The sequence below is a fragment of the Pagrus pagrus genome, assembly GCF_965226575.1.
Source record: "Pagrus pagrus genome assembly, chromosome: 8".
NCBI lineage: Eukaryota > Metazoa > Chordata > Actinopteri > Spariformes > Sparidae > Pagrus > Pagrus pagrus.
The window spans coordinates 19,184,725-19,203,886 of record NC_140192.1 but is presented as its reverse complement, the minus strand read 5'-3'; the positions used below and the strand labels follow the sequence as shown (position 1 = coordinate 19,203,886).

Here is a 19,162-nt window from a genome sequence, read left to right as displayed (position 1 = left end):
CGTACAAAACAACACAAGGTGAGGAAAACATAGCTGTACAGATCGCTGAGTGCACAGTGCAGATATAGCTCTGCAGGTCTGGTGTATCTGATCTTGCCGTGTTGGTGTTATTCTTAGAACATCATGATTAATGTTGTTCCAGGACCATCATTCAAACTGGCCCGTAACGCTGTTGTGATGTCATGGCTTTGCGACTCGTGTTGATGTTGTTCCTGGAACATCATAATGAATCTTGCCCCAGGACCATCATTTCATCTTATGTAACAGCAACAAAGACCACATGTGGAGAAAACTGTCTGCGCTGAGTTGGTTAATTATAGGACTCCAACTTAGGAAAGTGGGGTTTGTATACTCAGTAATAGTCATAATAGGATGATAAAGATATACTGTATGTACTCTGGAGATGGTGCCATACTATGCCAACATGGTGTTGCTCACGCCGTGTGTCTATTTATTTGCATTTGAGCTTGAAAAGAGGGCACTGTTCTATCAATAGGATCATTTGGATTTAGTACAGATACAGTGTTCATACCCTTTTAATGTCTTTAAAGAATGTCTGATTTTCTTCTACTTGTTTCTATCCATCTATCCATCCATCCATCCATCCATCCATCAAGTAAGCAACGACTTAAGCTGTCAATTAAATGTAGTTGAGTAAATTGCACAATATTTGCCTTTGAGTAGAAGTTTGAAGTCGTATAAAATGGGAAGTACAGCCAAATTTGAGGGGGTAGACAACACATATTGGAGAGGAGGGTGGAGGCTCTTAGATAGAAGTCGCAGCATACCCACATACCAACAAACCACTGCACCACTGATTGTAGTAATTCTTTAAAAAGGCAACAGACTGAGAAGAAATTTCTCTCATCAAGCTACTGTCTTTACTCCAAGGTCTGGGCATCTCAAGAAAAAAAAGATGTACAGCCATTCTTCAGTGTTTTGTTGTTAACTAGCGGGGTCTTGAGGCACAGCACGCATGATTTTGATGTTAATGTGCAGTTACAAGGCTTGAACACGCATTTGCTAGTGTGCAGACTTGTACATTTGACCCGATGGTTGCTTCTCATTATGCATTCTGGCTCTTGTGCCTCGCTCGATGCGTTTCATGTAAAACAAATCCAACAGTTAATAAATAATCTCATCACCCTGGTACAAGGCTGAAATTAAACTATCCACTGGAGCATCCACTCTCACTACATTCAGGTGGATAGTTTCATTTCCAAAATCCAAAAAAAGAGACAGGGATGGACAGAATTCACAAAACATACTGATGCAGTAGAATTATTCTTCACTTAAACACAAAATCGTTACTGCTGTACATACAGTACCATAAGCTGATGGAATGAATGCATCAACAGAATGTGTTACATCTAATGCTTAAACTGCCTCTTTCTCTCACTTACTGCTTCAGCCAATAGTTCATGACATCTTTACTCAGATTTTCCTCCCTGGCCCCAAAGCCACATGAAATCCTTTCGTCTGCACTGAATGTGTTATGACCTTTCCTGCAGGTCCTTGCAGAATACCACAGACAAGGCAGGCTGCTGCAAGGCTTTGGCTGCGATCAATACTAATCAATTTGTCAGTCTGTTAGCTAATGACAAGCTAAGAACCCGCTGCTCGGAAAAATGTGGCTTCCAGACCTCTTTAATTTGTCATAATATGAGGGCAGAGGAAGCAAACCTGATTATCTGGCTCTTGGTCTCTGATTCCTCATGTGTGGCAGATACAATTTGAAGCCAAGCCGGGTTATTTAAGGGGGGCCCACTGCCTTTTTCTGTTATGTGCTGTCAGATGAATTCGATTTGAAAATTGTACCGTGGCTAATCACATTTTTGCTCCAGTCAAATTCTAACGTGTCCATGTCCCTGAACACCTCGTGAAAAAAATAAAACAACACCATATACAACATATTTTAAATGGTGATCAAGCCTACAATATTTGATGTAAAAATAATCTGTACATCCATCAAAATGCATGAGATGCCACCAAGGTTTGCTATTTGATTTGTCACTCAATAAACTGAATCGTGCAGGGAAATAATCATTCTGAAACATGTTGTCATAGATTACAAGCTGAGATAGGCGTATAGAAATACTGCCAAAGCCTCGTTGGCCGGTTTGATGAATGCTAAAGGCAAGGGCAATCCCTCAGATCGGGTCAGTAGCCCTTGACTAGGTCCGGCCCTTTCAGTTCGAGATGAATAACTGGATAGAGGATGTATGGGCTTGTGCTGGGTTTCTTCGCCTGTCACTTCACCCCTTCAGCACCCAGCAGCTCCCTGGACCGCTGCTATAGAGCTGCAGAACAGAGGGCCCATTAATCAAACCCCAAAGGTCAGGAGCTAAACCCAATTTACCCGCATGCTCTCCTTGTCGCTCACAAGAGTAATGAATATGTTGGTGGCGAACCAGACGGAGCCCAGCTGAGAAAACGTTCAGAGGGATTTAGTCTTTCTGAAAAATGTAACATGGTTCATCTGCGGCCGACTCTTTCCCGGGAGAGAGGCAGCGTTAGTCTGCACTCAGCTTCCTGTACTCTTTTGCCTTTGTATTCCTCATAAAGCAGAGGAGATGAAAGTGAATATAGAGTAAATATAACCCCCCTCTGATTTGGTTTGAAGTTACAGAAACATAAAACTGCTCCGTGAGTCTGGAGGCTTAAATATTCATCAAAAGCAGACAGAATGCACAAGCTACACGCTTTGTTGTTACACGATATCACTAAAAGAAGCTGGCATCTGTAATATGAATGTCAGTTACTGTATATATGATATAGTGATATATATAATGACACCCAGCAGCTAGTTTCGGTACACATGGCAATGCTCTTTAGTCTCGCAGAGTGCTTTTATCTGCAGTTACAACCTGACTGCAGTCATGTCTGCAGACCATTGTAGACTGCATTGTAAGCTTAAAAAAGTGCAAAAAGATATATTTAATCTCAGCGTTTGAGCCAGAGTGCACCGCAGCCACAAATAATAAAATGTCACTACAACCGCCCAATACACAATTGTCCCCCGTAACATTAAGGGCAGGATCAATGCTGCCAGAAGGCTTTTCATTTTCAAGTTTTATAAGCTGTATCAACATTTATTTTCTGAGTCAGCCAAACACAATGAGCTGTTTGCTGTTACCTAGTAAACATGAAGCCAGTGTTTGTACCCTCTGCCAAAGATAATTTCAAGGAGTAAAATGCATCATTTTGGTATTTACAAAGTTTTTGAGCTTCACAAAGACCAACAAAGTGAGGAGTGTGTCAGTCAATAAACAATCTTGTGTAAGCTGCCTGCAGACATCATATTTGGTATGCTATAGCCAGACAGCAGTTGGAAAATGGCCAACAGAAAGGGCTAGGAGATAGGAAAAAGTAGTTGGAATCACTTTAGTCAACCGTTATAGGGATTACCAAACATTTGTAGGTCAGCAGGCCTGCCTTCAGGAATTTATCCTCACTCCCGTTTATCAGCCTGACTGCTGCACCGACCCACGGAGGTGACCTACAGTGTTTATGTTCTGTAATGTTGACTGCCGCTGACTTGAGGAGAACCCGAGTCTCTGGTGAGTTCATAGAGAGGCTAAACTGAATTCAAACAAACACACAGATGCCCTCAATGCGTGGCATTGCTCAATAGCTTACAGCTAATGTACAGTACAGTCTTCTGGCTGTTTGAGGTAAATAAACAGTCCTGCAAGTAACGTGACACGTTACGTAGCAGTGATCTGTTAACACCACTTATATATTAGTTTGAATAATGAGGTTTTTTGGGGGGATCGCAGTTGCAATAGATGCATTATCACTAAACAGGAACTCGATTTTTCTGGACTACAAATGAACTTGAAAAAAGACCTCAAAAAAATACTGATGAAATATTAGTCAGAGGTGCAGCAAAGCCCTGATGAAAGGAGAACACTTAATATCTTCTTATATTATATCATCTTACAACATCTTGTTTTTGTAGTACTTTAATATAGTTTTGTTGAACTCAGTGGGTGTACAGTATTGTTTATATTCCCCCATGGATGGAGCATTGACCCCCCTGGAAACAACCACTGGGCCCATTGTACCCCCACACAGACAATCCGGTCTCAAAATCGAGGCTTTTATCTGGTTAAATAATTATCATCTAAACATAGCCCAGGCTTTTTAACTGCGCCACAGATCTCCTCTCATCCTCTCGCCCGTCCTTCAGCTGTCTGCCTGTTTGTCATGCGTCTGCAGAGAGCGTCCTGTCACTACCGTCAGCTTCCTCTCAGCGCAGAGAATCCAATGACTTTCCCCTCATCCATAATTGAGAGGCCATGCTAGGTGCCTGGAGAGCTGAAATGAATTAGCTGGAGGTATTAATAGCCATCTAAAAATACAGCTGCAGGTCTATTTCCAGGGGCCCTCAGAGGCAAGGTGTTCCTGCTATTAGCAGCGTTTGAAATTGCTGGAAAGTGCAACCCTTGTTGAAGACAACTGTGAGGAGACAAATATGAGCAATTATGTGAAGGCTTGAATGTCATTTGTCATGTGTTAGGGGATTAGCAGTGAAAAACACAAATTAGAGACAAATTATCTTTTCCAAGCCGTAGCAAAAAAAGTGAAATTATAGAAATGTAGAAAAGAAACTCGCATCATGAATGTGACACCTGAATTTATTCCAAATCCTCTTTACAATTCTGTTCCACTGTAGACTCGCTTTAATTAAATCAACTCACCTTTCTCCGCTCATAATTCTACAATCTACTGCACCATCAAATGCCACCCACTCAGTCTAATAGAAACAAAGGACGATCATCAGGATAATGCGGGTGACTTGCCGTCTAACGAGGCAGACACTTTTCAGCTCTAATGATCTAAATGAACTCGTCACTGTCTCTCTCCTCTGTGTCTGAATGCCTCCGCTGACCTGCTGTAATTACACCTTTCATTAGCCATTAGCAGGGGTAGCCTCCTAGCCCTGGTGGATTGATCGGGCGTTCACAGGGGTGCTGTTAACGACACTGCAGAGGAGGACAGGACCGTATCCAGCAGTCTGATAAGGGCAGGTACTTCAGGGAAGGGGAATGATGGGGGAAGATAATGGCACTGAACTGCACTGAACATCACTGCAGCGAACATTATAACTATCTCGGGTAACACTTCATATGAAAATTATATCTATAATAGGAATCTATGGCCTCACTTTACAGGCATTAATAACGACTTCGTTTATCATTTCACCCTTATCTATTTCCAGGAAAGAGATTTGCACAATTACTGCTTTGGTTCTTTGAAATCACTGCTGTGAATAGCTACAATCACTTGGGAGCTTTGCAATTCTTATGATTCACATAGCTGTGATATGTGTAATGTTTTGAATGGACACTGCATACTCATAACACTTCAAGCAGTAATAAAACAAGATGATAATACAAGAGAGGTTTTGCCCGAGAGCTCTGTTTGAAAAGGCTTTATGAGAAGTATAACTGTACTGTCCTGTTTTTATTTGGACTGTGAGTTTTTAGTAGTTTGAGCTGAATAATATTAAACACATCTTATATATCTGTGTATTTAGCCTTATCCACCATCTCCTATCACCACAATTGGACCTGTTAACACTGGAAACCTCTCCTATGTACAGTGCAGGATGAATATAGAACAAAGTGTGCAGGGCCAATGTCGAAAAACTGCCAGAAGTGCTAACACTTTCCAAGCGGAAGCTAATTAGCCTATCTGGCAGCCTTCTAAATTTAAAGCAACTATGAATAACCTTCATTACTATTTTTCTTTTTTAAACACAGCTGTTTAAAGGATGCATAGTGATGAGGTAATATATCTGTGTGTTACTATGTGAGATTAATAACTGTAATACGATGATCGTGAAACAAAGCAAACTTTGTAACACAAAGTTCCTTCTCGTACTTTTCAAAAGTAATTTACAGATGTAATGGCATCTTCAGAGGACATACAGGGCATTGAGTTGGTGTTGCATCGTGGAGGTTGACTGCCCGTACCCTCACAATGCCAGCTCTCAAATGTCAGTCAACCACTGCCACGGGAACCACAAATATGTCCCAAAATTGTTTTCTCTTCTTTTGGAATATCGAAAAAATATACAATAGTTATAGTTTCATTATTCCCTAGTTTATATTTCCCTGCACAAAAAGTAAGCATTCAAACTGCAGTCTGATTTCAAAACTCTCGATTTAAGAAATACATCAACAAACTTAACTACATTCTCCTCAATATGAAAACCCTCTAAAAGTCCAAACCAGACAAGATAAATGTAATTATAGCTGACTGATATAACTGCTTCCAGCAGCTTTTGGACAGCACAAACGACAACACTTCACTGTATCTGCATGAGAAGACGTTTAAACAGCTAAGAGAGGGACCATGATTTGTGAAGCATTGCCTTATTATCCCGTAAACCACTGTAAACTCTCAAACACAGTATAAACAGTTTTCATGGGGAATTTTCTGACCTCAATGAGGGGTTCCCTGCCAAAGAAAAGTTTAGAAAACCAGTAAACTGATATTGAGAGGTCAGACCTCTGACAGACTTGGGAGAAATCCTCCCACAACTATCATGAGCAATATTTCAAGAGTTTCCATTCTCCGCTGGAGTTTGAGGGATTTTACGAGGCTCAAATGTGACTTCACAAAACTGCGTAGACACAGCCTCCAATTAATTCCCTGACCACTGCAAAACGCTCTACAGTGCAGATAGTATGACACTAAGAGGTACTGGGATACACGGTCCAAGAAAAGCAAAAATATCTTTAGCACTAAGAGCTGTCATATCGCATCCCCTTGGCAGTCATAATATCCACAGTGTGTCATGAGTCATGAGTGTCTTCAGAGTGTTGTAATGCAACATGAGACAGTTGTGGGTGTCGTCAACCCAGCTCATGATGATTATGACCAGCAGTGAGTAAAAAGAGGGGGAGGTCATCATAAGTCAAACATCTAACATTATAACAGATTAAATGATAGGGTGCACTGTTCATTTTGGCACCTCGCTGTGACTTATTTTTAGTCTTTTAATGAAACCAGCATTAGATTTAGTCACTCGGTCATTGAGTTACTGTTTTTTAATACATTTCAGTCATTTTAGCTGTATTCACTCGTTTGTTCAGTAAAATACTCAAACTAATTAACTGACTGAGCAGAGAAATCATTGTTGGCATATTCCTCCTGCAACAGGAAGATTTACTGTAATTTGATATTCCTGCACACAATTCTGCGAGAAAGAAGTTAACATCCTCATGCCTTCATAATGTTACATTAACATTAGCTTACCTTTTAATACATACCGTCTGTGTGTTTACCTGGATGTTTCACGTTAGCAAACATCATTGTCAGGGAAATAGTGTTACTGAAAAGCAACATGTCAAGCGGCTAAAGGCAGGTTGGTATTATTAGGGGGTTTAGGATAGTTTTTTTACCAGTCAGGAGAATAAAACTGCATTAAAAAAGTAATTAAGTATATGTGTTTGTCCCTTTATCTTTCTTTAATTTATTGTGTAATTTTCATGTGTGAAAACTTTAATCCCTGTGGTCATTGTGTCAATTTAGACTCAGTCAGAATGTAAGAAACTCTCATTCACTCACAGTTTAATCATGGTAAAAGCTAATTCATTTTGTTTTTATTAATATTTAAGTATAATTAATTCATGGCGTCAAGAGTTTGCCTCCAAATGGGAATATGTTTTCTTTGTCACATAAAAAGGCACTTTCACAGTCAGCCTGGTATTAAACACAGTATGAAATTTCCACATCTAGGGGCCTCTCAATCAAACAAAAAACAAATGATGTCTGATCATGTCAGTGTCAGTCTGATGATGTCGTGAAGGAGCATGGAATCATGGGAGTTGTTGCCTTCATTGTTAAACAACCACTCGTGCCAATGAAAATCTTTTTAGGGTAATGTAAGTACACACTCAACAGGAAACGACACATATTATACCTTTGACTGTAGTTAAGAATCATACAAACAGTGTAAGAGAAATGTGAGGGTGGAGATTCACTGACATAAGAGGCTAAATCACAAACTATTTAAGTCAAACATTATGGGTTTGACCCTGGATCGTGACCTTGGTCGCATAAAATCTCCCTTCTCTGTGTCTCTGTCTCTCATCATTGCTGTCACTCTACACTCTACTATTAAAGTCATGAACCAGACAGGCCTTGAGGTTGGGTCAGACAACAATTAACCCGTCTTGTTGTGTTTTATAAAGATGTGATCATAATATGCTCAGTACCCCTTCAGTTATCCGTCTAGAACACTAGCAACATGTTTACACTCAAAGAAAATCAGAAATAGCTGTAGGGGGATCAGCTTCTCTCTCTGCGCTGAGCAATTCTTTATCCTGCCAAAATTCATCCGCCATGCCTTCCTTCTCCCTTAACTAAATCCGTCAGCTCCCTTACAATGTACTGACAGGCCCCCTCATTCAGCATCATTCGATTATCAATTCTCATTTCGCGAGCCGCGGCTAAGCTCGTTTCAGATTTAGATCCCAGCCTTCAAGCAGCCATAGATCACCTGTCACTTGTCAGAGCTCTGTGGCACAAAAGGACAGAAAACTGTCAGTGGCTTTGGGCAGAGTGCCAGTGATGGCAGAGAAATTACTTCATTTTATATGCTGGAATTGGGACTCATAATGGAGGCGGCAGAAACCAAATAACTTCTGCGTGTTCACACTGCCTCTGAATGTTAGCGGGTGGGTGTCGGCCAGACCCCTGGCGATAACAAATCTTATATTTTTGTGCAAAGTATCTGCACATCACAACGTCGGGAAATTCCATCAACTGTTATCTGTCTGCTCCAACTCTTTTCACATTAGCATTTGACAGCGACAGATATATTGCCATATAACTGGTGAAAACTCAAGTGCTAATACTGAGGACAATGTGGAGTCTCTTTGTCAGATCTGAGCACAAGTGTGTGAATTCAGTGATTGCCAGACTTACTTCGCCACAAGGGAAATCTTACTTACAGGATTAGCATAGTCATACAACTGAGCAGACATACAGTATTATCGCCATTATGAAGCACTTAAGGATAAGTAAAACACAGCAAGCCCCACTTCTGGTTTCCCTTGACTGCACGAAAAGCGCATAAAGCCTTCCTTTTGCTCTCTCTCCAGTAATGGTGCAATTGAGGAGATGTGAATTCATTTCTGTGGCAGAGGATTGAAGAGCTTCTCATCCCCTGTCACTCATCCGCCCTGATGGGCACGTCGCTCTCCTCTGGCCTCTCCTCCTCCCTCTCTTCCCCACCTGACAGACAGCTCCTCTGTTCTATTACCCCCCAGCTGTAATTTCATGTCAGTTGACAGGAAAAAGACCTATTTACAAATTTAACACCCGATCTTGACACCTAAGCTGCAGCTGTCAACCGCGGCAAACCTGCAGACGGAGAGAACGGCGAGGAAATGTTACGGCATCGATTTTCTCAAGGCTTAATTGAAACATTTATACAAATCTGAGCCAGCTTGCACGTCACTGAATAAATACTGCTTGTTTCCTGCTCTGTGAACAAATCTGTTAGCTGCAAACATAAATTTGCAGCAAGCATCCCGCTGAGAGACGAAGAGTCTATTATAGTCTTTCTAAATGCAGTATCTGCTCGGCTTTGTGTACAAGCCCGCCCCTAATGTAAAAAAGAGTGCCCCCCTTTATTTATTCATCTCTTTACGCCACCGTGTTTTCATTTATTGGCACTGGAGGCAGACAGCAGGATATTGATTGTGCGCTTTCCTCAAGGGGTTTGTGTGAAAAGGGGATCCATCACCTCTCCACAGCCCACCCACATGAAGGCTTCTCTTAGAAAAGCCCTGTTCTCCAGGGTGGGCACTTCTGGGTGCACAAAGGCCCTCTCCATGTCTCTCACTGGACCTTTCTACACAGTGAGAACTCTGCACACAAAAAAACAATCCTTAATCCAACAGCGTAATCTCAACCCCAATACGGCTAAAAGCAACATCCACTGTGAAACATGATTCAATAGGGAATTAGAAAAATTGCCATTTCCTTGAAAGGCACTGAATTATGATTCGCGTGGAGTGTTTGTCAGGTTGGAAGGAAGAGGCAAGCGGGGGGCAAAGCCAGAGGAAAAACATGTCAACCCATAATCCATTTCTTCCATTGATATACAGTATGTACGGCAGGCTTAACAGAGATTTAAATAATTCAAAGTGCTTGGACTGCCAAAGCTTCATAATCAGCTCGCGAGCTCAAGGAAGCAGCACGATGGAGTGTACAGTACAGTACAGGGAGACTGATTGCTCAGCCCACATGCATAATTAAGCAGAGGTGGGGGTTCGGCTTGAGGGGGAGAGCCCTGTTTAATGACAGATCTGAGGTCAGCTCGTCGGTGCTTGTGCAGTATTTCTACATGGACGAGCCTGTTTACATGAGCGGCTGCATAATGATCTGAGAAGTGTGGATGTGGAGGGGCTGTGCTGTGGAGTGTCTTGTCAATGCTGCGGTATGTTGTCTGCAAATATGCAGTCCAAAATAAGGCTGAGTATCTCTGGCAGGATTTATGGCTCCATATGGTTCGCATTAGTGGAAACTTAGTAGATTATCACAGATGGAGTTGTTTAAAGCCTTATTAGTCAATGGGACACAGCTTACTGTATTGGTCCCTACTGCTCTCATTCTGCAATTTAATATTTTAACTTCCCACAGCACACAGTAGACTGCACACAGCCCAGACCAAACCCTGACATTCATCAGAGTTCACTTCCTTTTGCTTTTCTTGCTTTTCTTTCAAACCTATAGAGAAAGAGTGCAACGTATCATACTCTGACAACCAAGCTAACTGGAGGGGACAACAAGCACCAGTTTATACAACCAAAAGCTAAAATGCTAACAAAATGCCTGTGGCTAGCTAAAACCATTAGATTGCAGCATTTCAAAGGGTAATTTTAGCACCTTATGTCTACCAGACAGGACAAGGTATAAAGGCAAACTCAGTATTGTTGGTCTATTTCAGTGTCCCTTTCCCTTTGTTAACTAGTTAGTAAGCTCGTTAGGTATTTGGCTACATGTAGCCATACTTATAGGGCAGCTTATGAAAACGCAGCCCTGGGTTCTTTACGTTGCTGGTAGTACTTCTCCCCACACAGCAGCTTTTGGGCATTTGTCTGTCGTTTGCTAGCATGCAAAAGTGACAATGACGCACCATAACACTATTCAAAGTCAGTGGAGAGCAATTAATTTTTGTCGCCTCCGGTGTGGGCAGGACTCAGTTATGCTCTGCCTCTGCCTCTACTGGTTAGTCAGTCCTAGAAACACACCCACCAGCCTTAGTTTAAACAAGAAGAAGAAGAAAACAAAGGGATGACTGTCAATGGATTATTTTTATTTGTATCAGTCAGTGCCTGACTTGGTACACACGTTAATTTTCCCCATTTCACCATCATCAGGTCAAAGCTAATAACATCTCCATTAGCCCTAATCTATACTTAGTGTTTTGCTCTAATGGAAAAATGTTAGCGTGGTTACATTATCACACAAGCATTGTTATTTAGAGCATATTGCCATGCTGACATTAGCATTTAGCTCAAATTTCCACTGCACAGAAGTAGAGCCTCACAGAGCCGCCAGCATGACCGTCGACTCAGTCTTGTTGATTTATCTTCACGTCATGAGCAACACCTCAGACACCACGTATCTGATGTTATCTTCACTGATGCATTTTGGCATTTCTCAAAGCACTCAGACCTGACCAAACCTGTCCAATGCAGCCCTGAGACAGAAAACCAAGTCAGTCAGTCACTCAAACTGTGAGCCAGTCAGTAGGCCAGTGTGCATATGACCTTATCCTGTGTCCTCCCAATGGCATGTCCCTGTCCTCCCCCGTCAGTGCAGGGACCCAGATGGCATGAGGCGGCAGTGACCGGGGCGAAGGCCTGTCTGTCTGCCAGACTGACAGCAGCTCTGTGCCAGAGGCTCATTATCAAGCAGCAGCCACGGCAACAGCAACGACAACAACATGCAGCTGACCACACACAAAACCAAAACACGAATCTAACTGTAACCACTCCATGCCTTCAATAAGTGGCAAAAGAGCCCTTTTCTGTAGTTTGTTGCTGCAAGAGATAGGACTGAAACAATTCTAATTGAACATGAACACTGATTAAGAGGAATTCTTTAATTTATGAGCAAAACTTATAATAAGAAAAGTTAATTTGTCTAGCAGATGCATAAAAGGCAAAGGAATTTTTCTTCAGCATCAACAGTATTCAGTCATACATCTGGCACAGTCAGACCCAGACCTTGAAAGACACACTTGACATATTGTAACGTCTACCAGGAATAATGAACATCAACAACAATAAATGAGAGGAAAATGAAACAATTGTTCTGAAGTACCAAACAGCTGACAGACTGTGGTTTCACTGCTGTTACTTAACCAGCCTTTGCCGCTTTTGATTTCTAACTGTGGAATGTGAACAAATCATTACAGCCGCTCAATCATCTCTCTTGGCACTGAAGCACAGTAGCAGATTACTTATGTAGCAAATTAGGAGACGCTATGAGGCTTGACATTCAGTTAAAACACTTGCAAACCCATCTGTACAAATTATTTTTGAGCATCTGAGGGTTTTTATGTTATCTTGGTTTGTTCTGTTCGCATCTTACGGTGCCAAAACATCATCTAAACTGCATGGAAATGACGTGGCTTTGTATGTGTAAGTCCTGAATTACCCTCATTGTTGATTTTGCGGAGATGAAGATATAACTACATAAACAATCTGTTGCTTCCCCATGAAAGGAAGTTCACCAAAAGAATTTAGAGTCAGTCATTATCAACTCACCCTCAAGCTGACGGAAAGTCAAGTCAAGTAATGTAGTCTAGAAATATATCTGTAGCTTCACAGAAATGTTTTGAACTTTGAACTTTTAGAGTATTTGGCTGTGAGTCTTGTATCTCAGGTTTTGTATGACGGTATAGAGTCAGTCTTTTTGTAGACTAAAGGGGAGATGAAAGTTCACATCATGCAGTTATTGCACACAATTTGGTTTCTTCCACATTGCCACTTGTATCACTACAAAAAACAAATGTGCAGAATCTGTAGAATCAGTTTGTATCTGTGCCGAGACATGCAACCAACTTCCCAAGTTTTCCAAACGACGACAGGATGCCTCATATAATGCAGACAGATGGTGCAGTACGTACAGTGGGGAGCACACACAGAAACACATATTCTGAGCTAGAACGAACAGCATGAAAAGCTAAAAATAATCTCAAATGTTTTGCAGAGCAGTGTTCTAACTGCAGAGATAAAGCAATTTATGAAGCAGAAGTAATTGTTTTGTTTAACTATAATTGCCAGAGTAGGTGTAAGAATTTCAGACAATCAAGCTTGATGAAGGCACTACAGTATATACAGTAGTTGCTAAGTCATTTAAGACTGAGTTTCATGGTCGTGAAACCATGTTTTAAAAAGGCATGCTGTATTCAACGGGGCTGCCCAAACTTTTTCCTTAGAGGGCCAAACACCTACTGTAGTTCTCTGCTCAAAGTGTGCACTGGTCTCATTATGAACATTAATTAGGGATCCTACATACTGTATTTAAAGAGCGTTTTACTTGACAAAAACAATGATGCTTCATAGTGTCATTTCTTTAAATTTATTTTTATTTATTTTCCTTTGAGAAAAACATCAGGCGTGCCAACTTTGGCAGCCCTGGTCTACAATCTTTATTAGGGCTGATTCACTTTCTGAAAGTACATTTTAATGGGTGCTTTTCTGTGATTACTGTATATATAATCTAAATAATTATACTGCATATTTTACAAGATTATGGTGTTTTTGGCCAGGTAGCCTATTAGTGACTACATGATTAATGATAAAAAAAGATGAAAGTAACAAAATGCTGACACCTATTTGTTACATAAATATATACAAATATAAAGTCAAAGTCAAATATAAGTCCCTTACATTGTCTTTATGTTATGATTTGTCTATTTTACCATTTAAAAAATAAGGCTGACGATGACTTGATCCTACCAAAATGTAGAATTGAAGTCTGATTTACTTTATTTCTCTGTGCCATATCACTGTCCAAAAAACGAGAGCCTTTGTGCATCTTTGCTGTGCTCTGCCAAAGATTGTTTATGACGTAAAAGAAGCACTCGCATGGGGCTGCATGTTTCCAACAGAGTGAGTTATCCCCTTTTAATTGTGTCACGTTTCAGGAATCACATTCTCAAAGTTAATCTTTCATCCCTGTGATCAAGATCATAACGCTCATGATATGCATCTGTGTCAGATACATATTCAATAAACAATTCAGTACATGTAAGTAACAGATCAGCAGATACCCAATATTAAAGGACTTTGATAAGGATTAGGGTGAAAACATAACATCACTTACAAAACTTGACAAAAACTACAGAAGTGTAGTTCTGTGACCTGTTTTCAAAGATGTATATCTTCAGTTGGAACAGAGAGGCACAGACTTGGTATGAAACTTTGAGACTATTAAGAGACAATCTGAGCATTGTTGCGTTTATTTTCATGGGAGTTTTTATCAATAAGAAATATATGGAAGAATGCCAGACTTATCCTTTAATCCCCATCCCTCTGAAAAGTAATTTCTTGGCTCCTCCCACTGAGGATAAACTCGGCCAATGAAATTATTTCCCATGTACAGATGGGCACACAGGCCCTTTTGTAGCCTCATCCATGTGTTCCTTCATTGTGCCATATAATATAAGCCCAGTGTTTGTTGACTGTGTGCTGTAAACTGGCACATTACAGATTGTAGACTGAGCGTGAGTCACAGACAAATCCTGGCGAGCTTGTTGCTCCTCAGAGCCTGCGGTGATGTCAGCGCAGAATCAGCCAATCAGCTGGGTCCTCTCTCTGAAATAACTCCAACCCAAATTAGAGCGCAGACACATTCCTACAATGCGGCATTCACATGCACAAGCAGAGCGTATGCAATCAACCCAATGCATGTAGCCATGCGCAAACTAACACATTAACACCCTTTTACATGAGTGCAACTCAGAAATTACTGAGGATGATCAAGAGAAATTGTTGACACGCTCACACGTACTAAGAATACACACACCGGAAAACATGCGCACACACATGCACACATCCTGCCAACAGACAAGACACAGCTGTGGACCCAGAGCAGCACTCCAGCCAGCACAACATCAAGCCTGCTACTGACTGACAGGACCTAAGGGCTTTCCTGCCCTACAATAACATATTTTCATAATCATCCTTCCTGCGGCTAATAATAACCTTTTAGGGGAATTGTGGCTAAATAATGAGGGTAGCAAATGCACCTCAACTCATCTGCCTGGAGAGGCTTGTTGGCAGAGGCCTTTAAGTTGAGAGTGGAAACAGTGGATTAGAAAACAGGCTGCAAGCTGCAGGCAGAGCAAACCCCTCATCCAAATATGTTATTCCCTCTAAACAGTACTTGTGGTACTTGCGCTTCCTCTTATCGTTTCTGAAGGGCACACTAGGGACATTTTTATTTAAAAAACTAAATAACACTCATTTGAAGATCTCAAAATCATTAATGGGCAACAGAGACCAGCAGCCATATTGAAACACTGACTTTGAGTTAACGAATCATAACTTTTATTTCAAAAACTTGTTCTTGTACAATTGTAAAATCAGTTTTGTAGTTGTATATGATCGACATAATGATATTACTGGTCTGAATCAATGTGAGAAATGGACTATAGGCTATAATTGAACAACTGTCATGTTCAGATACATACAGGCAGCTCCCTGTACTCTAACTGGGTCATACATCGATGGCAATTTAACATTATATAAGCATATGGCCTTGGTTGAGCCTGGTAACATTTCCAATCACTTTTATCTCGGCATAAATCTGAAATCTTGGTTCCTTCTAAAGATCACTGTAATACATGCATTATCTCAATCATTATCTCTTATGCACAATAGCAATCAGTTTAATTAACTGCCATGAACGAGACATTTTGAGGATGCAAATGAGATTCTTGTCGTATCACATCAGTGTATAGGAAACTACCCTTGCACAATCACAGTGATAATCTGAGATTCTCCTTGCATTATTAATTTAACATCCTGTCATCAAATAAAGCACTGAAAAGGGCTTCAGAGGTTAGGTATTTTGATTTTCAGCCAAATCCTTGTGTGTCTTCTCTTGTGATTTCCTCAAAAAGTCAACTTTCATTCATAAAATGTACTCATTTTTATCATGTTAGCTAAGGCATTCCTTATTTAAGGCGAGGTGGCCTGCCTCCAATATGCCTGGTAGGAAACCCTGATATAGGAAGTGATGATAGTAGGAACAACAAAGTGAATTCACAGAAGACATTTTGACATGTCACATTAGGAACAGCACAGGAGCAAATAATGAAATGAATGTCTGTGCTCAGTCTCCGGGTTCTGGTGCATGCTGCCCAGCGGTTTCTGTCCAGATGTAGTGCAAACTTTGACAGACTTTCCGTTACCATTATGCAATGATTAGGTGTTGATTCAATCGAGATCGGACGCAATTATGAAATTGTAGAAGACAAATGTATAAAAAGATCAAAAACAATATTGAAATCATGACGAACAGGGTATTTCTGTATGTTTCATGTATTAATTCAATGAATGTTAGTCTTCACATCACTTAACACGGACTGGATGTTTTAGTCCGCTGCTTTTTTCATCTCTTTAGTGGAGTGAAGGCTTCATATACATTCTGACTTGCTTACTAAATCGGTTTCCATTACATGTCATATTTTGCTTATATCACTACACTTTTCCACCTCAGCCGAGTGTAAAAAAAAAAAACGTTTTGGGGATTTTTATAGATTTTCGGTGCTTCCACTCAGGTTTTTTCAATGTGAAAATTGAACATGCATATAAACAAGTGGCTGGAAACGCACATGTAGTCACACTTTCTCACTTGATTACAGCAGAACCATATACTGTTATTAAACACCTGTGTCGGCTGTGAAAAAGCCTTCTTGGTGATGAGCGGCAGAGAAAATGCAACTTTCAATCAACTCAACAAAAAACTACCAGAGAACGGAAACCTTTCTGGAATTTTGCTCATGACATTTGGGGTTGGAGCCTCTTCAGTCTGGACTAGTGATCTTTTCCAGTTCTCAGTCTTAAATCTTAAAGAATAACCAGTTCATCAAATAATTTGCTTGCTTTGTAGTGAGGCATGTCACTTTCTCACCACTTATCAAGTTTTCTGTAAAAGTATAAAGGAAAAATTATACGGTAAACACAGAAGAGTGAGTATTAAAACACTGACTCTGACTCAATCACCATTGTAGAGAATGACAGTAAAACAGGGTCACGGTTGAAATCTGCAAGAGTGACTGTACGCCTGCAGAACCTTTCCTCATTGGTTAATTCACCTCCTCCCTGCATTCATTATGGATGAGGTCCTCTTGGTGCTTTCATGACAGCCTCTTTCATCCCCACACAGACTGGAGAACTTTGAACTCCCCTCTCCCCGTAGCTTTAACAGTGCGAACGGTAACAAAAGCATAGTATCTTTGGACTATACATGAATGCTGGTGGAGCTCTCCTGGCAGTTTACAGAACATGCTACCCTGTGTGTAAATGTGTGTTCAGCTGGTCTTCATTAAATGAAGCCCTGAGGATCTCTATTGTGTTATGCATGAGAGTAAAATAGACCTATGAATATATTATCCCGTATGTTAAAGGCATGCGCTGCCTAGTAGCTGCAAATGCCAAAGCACACGTGCGCGAACACACACACACACACGCACGCACACAGACACACACAACAGCTCCTTTATGGGGAAATTTATAGATGACAGAATTCAGTCTGCACTTGAAAAATGGGCGAGTGGAGCTAAGTGCGGCTTTCCAGGGAGCGATTCCTTGAGTCTGTGGTCCTTATGTCGATGGTTGTTAACAGCTCCCTCTATTGCAAAGTCAACATCCAGCTTCAGCCTGTGAGTGAAATACCTCCGCCGTTGACGTCGTAAGTCTGTCGGAGGAGACTTGATTTAAGGCTCTCCTCGGACCACCTAGGAGTTGAACCCAGAAGAAGTGCTGATGTTTGTGTTACAGCTGGGGAGTGCTGCAGCTTCGAGTTCAATCATAGCGTCGCCCTCGTGCTCCTCTTCCCTTTGTCTTTATCCCACCATGGTCACAGTGTGGACACCAGACCAACAGGGGATCGGGCTTTGTGGCAACAGCTGATGAATCCATAAAGAGATTACTACCCTACAAAAACCCCACCAACATATAAAAGCTGCGGTATTGATTGCGCCCTGGTTGGATTCCTCCTTGTTTTCCACCCACTGAGGCATGCCTGGAATATGAAGTCATGAAAAGCTCTTTGTGCTTGTGTTGGAGTGATCACTAATACATGTGTAGGGTTTTAGTTTGAGTTTCACTCAGCTTAACAAAGGTTTCCCCGCTGACCATTTCTGCTTGTCATAGCCCTGTTCCCACTTTGATGTTGTACCTGCATGAACTGTTGCACAGACGGGAAGCTCTTAAAAGACGGAAGGGCAGCAAGAGTTTAACAGGTGGGATTGTCTTCTTATATGGAACATTGTGCTGTTTGAGCTGAGAAAAGTTTCATTTCTGTGAGTTTATGTAAGATATCGAACAACAGGAAGGCACTCAGTAGAATGAATACCTCTGCCAAGGCCCAACAATCCCCTTTAATTCAATCAAGCCTAATCCAATATCAAACTCGACAGCTCACCAGAGCTAGGATCCTCATCAAATTGTACTTATTCATAGATAGTAGTCACCTAATTAAACTTTTAATTGCATGCATGCATTATTCCCCAAAAAATGTTGACATGTTAAAGAAACTGAGATAAAAAGATATGCACCAAAAGTTAATGAGGTCTGTTCTGGGCAGAGACCCATCCTCCATCCAAGTTTCATGGAAATCAGTTCAGAAGTTTCTGTGTAATCCTGCTAACAAACCAACCAACCAACAGACACAGGTGAAAACATGTTAACTACATATTTATGTAGCACTGTAGATATTAACAGATAGCTAGGACTAGACTCTAGGTTCGGAAGAGCAGTTTTAAGACTAGTACTCAAGAACAACAGACCATGAGATAAGTTTTAATAGATCATGTTTCAACTGGGATCCTTTAAATTGTTATCTTAATTCTAGTTTGTTGTTTCTTTGAGTTGACTCAGTTCTAGGTTCTCAT

The 19,162-nt window shown here is 41.0% G+C and overlaps 1 protein-coding gene across 3 annotated transcripts in view; it reads right to left on the bottom strand.

The window, feature by feature from the left end:
• Positions 1-19,162, bottom strand: part of fbrsl1 (fibrosin-like 1) — a 369,210-nt gene that overhangs the window by 349,086 nt on the left and 962 nt on the right. The gene's annotated exons all lie outside the window — the stretch shown is intronic.